At 44.0% G+C, this 3,675-nt stretch overlaps 1 pseudogene; it reads left to right on the top strand.

The window, feature by feature from the left end:
• Positions 1–383: 383 nt before the first annotated feature.
• On the top strand, positions 384–994 carry LOC148020838 (meiotic nuclear division protein 1 homolog pseudogene; annotated as a pseudogene).
• Positions 995–3,675: the final 2,681 nt, after the last annotated feature.

Genomic DNA, 3,675 nt, shown 5'->3' with positions numbered 1-3,675 from the left:
AATGTGCTGAGGAGACTGAGAACGTTGCAGAAGATGACAAGGTGACACAATGATTATGGCAAGTTTTGGAGATAAAATCAACAACGGAATCTTCAATCATAACAGTCAGTCAAGTCAAAGGTGCGACATCTGGTGAGAAGCTGCAGGAATAAGTGAAGTTCAAGATGAAGACATCGGCATCAACAAACATAATTGCAAAAAGGAGTCAATTGATTAGTCATGGAGATGTCGGCATGGCCGCCAAGTTGAGGAGAAAGCCTGTGGACTGACAGTCGCAGCGCAGTGCACAGGCGGCGTCCACGATGGTAGACCCATCCAGATTCGAAGTTGAGCATCTCTCTCGGTTGCAAGCAGAACGTATCATCGCAAATGTGGGAGTGTTCATGTCGAAGAAAAGAAGTCTCTCTCTGGACGAAAAGAGAATTCAACCTTTATAGATCTTCCATGAAAGCCAGGACGTCTATCTTCTACGCGAACTGGAGAAGCAAGGCCCAGGAAAGGGGTGGTCAGTCAAACTGTGAAGGATATGCTGCAGACCTTAGTTGATGACGATCTCTTGTTCAAAGACAAGATTGGCACGTATGAATATTTCTGGAGTTTTTCAAGCTCTGCTGATCAGCTGAGACGAGTTCGAGCAAAGCTCGAAGCTGATATAGGAAACTTAAAGTAACAGCAAGCACAGCTTACTAGAGAGATAGAGTGCTCCAAGAAAGGCAAAGAGGATACAGTTGAACGTGAGGCAACCTAATTAGAACTAAAAGGTACAGAGGAGAGGCATAAGTCTTTGAAGACGGATTTGGAAGTCTATACGGACACTGATCCTGTTGCTTTTGAAGCTATGAGAAATGGTTGTAAACCTGCCCATACTGTAGTGAACCACTGGATAGATAATATATTTGCTTTACAACATTGGTGTTCTACGAACTTCCCAGATGCAAAAGACAAATTGGAACTTATGTACAAAGAGATGGCTTGGACGGTCTTCTCCAAATGAAAGGGATTGAAGCTACTGTGCTGGGAACAGATACTCTGCAGTGAACCCCAATATAAATAGCTACTTACATGCAGGCATCTTGGTTGGCACATGATGTGACTCAAGTGTAGCTATTTCTGTCTGTGGTGCATCTTTAAAGTAAAGGTATTGTGACTTCTTGGTAGAGAATAGTTATATTTACTTGAGCTGCAACTGGCACTTTTTGATATCGTCTTGAGTGGCAGCCATTGTGTCAGTCTCGTTGGAAGCTTGGCAGATCTATTATTGCTCACCAATCTATTCATCTTGTCTATTTGTATGATTGATCGCCAATCCTAAAATTTAACAAGGACTTCTGTGGTTGCGACATTGCTTTCATAAACCCTTCGACATCTTTGGTGAACCCGACGTGAAAGCGTCGCAGAAATTTCACGATGGGAGACACTTCAGCCTCTATTTCAGCTTCCTCTACAACTCCAGCTGCCTCTACTTCAGCTCCATCAATGACTGCTGCGACAAGTACTTCAACAGAGGATCTAAAACAGATTTTGCAGAATATGTCCATATATATGCAGCTCCAAAATCAGCAAACACAAATGTATATGCAGCAGCAACAACAATCGCATCAACAGCAGTTGTCTCAGCAAAGGCAACTCTATTCGGAGCAGGAGAATGCAAACAGCGCGACTAAGGCTATTGAAGCAGTTGAGAGTGAGAAGAAGCTATTTGATGGGCGTAATGTTTCAGCATATTTGAAGACATATGAGATCAAGGTGGGGTTTTTTGGAGTTCCTGCTGGACTTATGAGTAAGTACTTCCTTCGTCTTGTCACACCTGCTTTGAGGACAAAAGTGACTGATCTTTTTATTCGAAATACACATTGGCAAGATTTTAAGAAGGCCTTGAAAGAATAATACTTCCTTGAGGACTTTGGTATGGCTACTCGGCGGTCATTCCGAGAGTGGGTCTACATGCCAAACAAAGGTCTTGCTGCTTCGGAGTTGATTCGAGAATTCGAAGAGAGGTATAGTCAGCTTGATGCTATTGAACAAAGAGCATTGGATGTTGAAAAAGTTGAGCTTTTCTTGCAAGCTGCAGATCCTGCTCTTCAAGAAGAATTGGGTGAGCTTCTTGAAGATCGCACGAAGCCTATGGGTCTTAAAACTGATTGGCAGGATGCTCAGGATGTAGTCTCGACTTTGACCAAGAGGAGGATATGGAAGACTCGCATACAGAATGGTTCCATGACACCTACACCATCATCTGCTCCTATGCCTACTTCTATCCCTGTTATTTCTTCTCCTCCTCAGCCAGTTTCTTGGCCTATGCCAGTGCCTACTATTTCTACTCCACCTATTCCTCCTGTTCCACGACCGATGCCTACACCTTCTGCTTCAAAACCATCCGCTCCATCGGTGCCTACCTCTATTGATGACATAATCAAAGGCATCACAGATTTGACACTTGAGTCAGTCAAAGTGGAGTTGGTGGGTAAGTTGAAGAAGCAGTTTGCTTCGACTGTGCCTACTACTTCTTCTAGTGCTCCTACTGCACCTAGGAGTGCTCCTAGTGCTCCTAGGAGAGATCGGAGATGTATTTGGTGTGATAGTACGGAGCATCAGCATTGCAGGGATTGTGATTCTTTCCAGGATGCAAGGAGGCAGAATTTGGTATATTGGGGGCAAGATGGTAAGATTTGGTTGACTAAGACAGGAGCTCCACTTGCTACCAACTTTGGTAAAGGTGGAATGAAGAAGTTAGTGGAGGACATGGCTGCGCGTCCTTCTTATGTGACAGCTAGAGGTGATGCTTCCGCATATGGAGTACAGATTGAGAAGGGATCAGAGACTCAGTCCGCACTATGGACTTATGCTATGAGACTGCAAACAAGGGGAAAATTCAGCAAACTGTTTTGACTAGCGCAGGCTCTAGTATCAGATCAGAGACAAGTTGGGACTCGCGTGTTGACAGGTATTCTATTTATGCTTATTTGGCTAAATCTCATGGTGCAGATGTATTTGTTGAGGAGAAGCGTAAGAGGGATGAAGAAAATCCAAGTGCAGCTAAGAAGACTAGAGGGGGTGAGTTTGTTACTCCACCTACTGCAGGACCGTCTTCAAGACCAGGGCCAGATCGACAGATGGAGGATGCTCAAAAGAGAGAAAAGAGGCAAGATCCTAGAGAGAGAAAGCAGCCAGGATTCAGATTGATGTCCGATATTGAGACATCTACAGACATGAAGAAAATCTTTAATGATAAGATACTTGGCAGTGAGGTGACTTTCACTATTTTTGAGATTTTGGGCATCTCAAAAAGAGAGTTTCAGGATCAGTTTCAGGAGGTCCTGAAGAGGAAAAGACATGCATTGGCTACCACTGATACACAGGGAGTTTTGATTGGAGAGTTGGATGAGGATGATGATGAGGTTATGGTTGATAATGCTTCTGTTTTGCCGCAGGTAGAGAAGAGGGTTCAGCCTATGCATTATGCTGAAATTGATGAGCCTGTCATGATACCGCGTAGTCACTTTTCGCGGAGCCATTGGGCTAGGGCAACTACAGAGACGATGGTAAAGATTGGAGAGAAACAGGTGCCTTATGTTGCATTGGTTGATCATGGTTCAAAGATTAATCTCATAGTTCGTGGAGTTTATGAGAGTAACAGATGGCCTATGGATGTAGAGCATGGGTGGCGTATGAGAG

Source organism: Lygodium microphyllum, chromosome 18 (genome assembly GCF_053477565.2).
Source record: "Lygodium microphyllum isolate KBCC chromosome 18, Lygodium_microphyllum_v1.1.10, whole genome shotgun sequence".
Lineage (NCBI taxonomy): Eukaryota > Viridiplantae > Streptophyta > Polypodiopsida > Schizaeales > Lygodiaceae > Lygodium > Lygodium microphyllum.
Note: the sequence above shows the minus strand (reverse complement) of the source record. Positions and strands in the feature narration are given on the sequence as shown.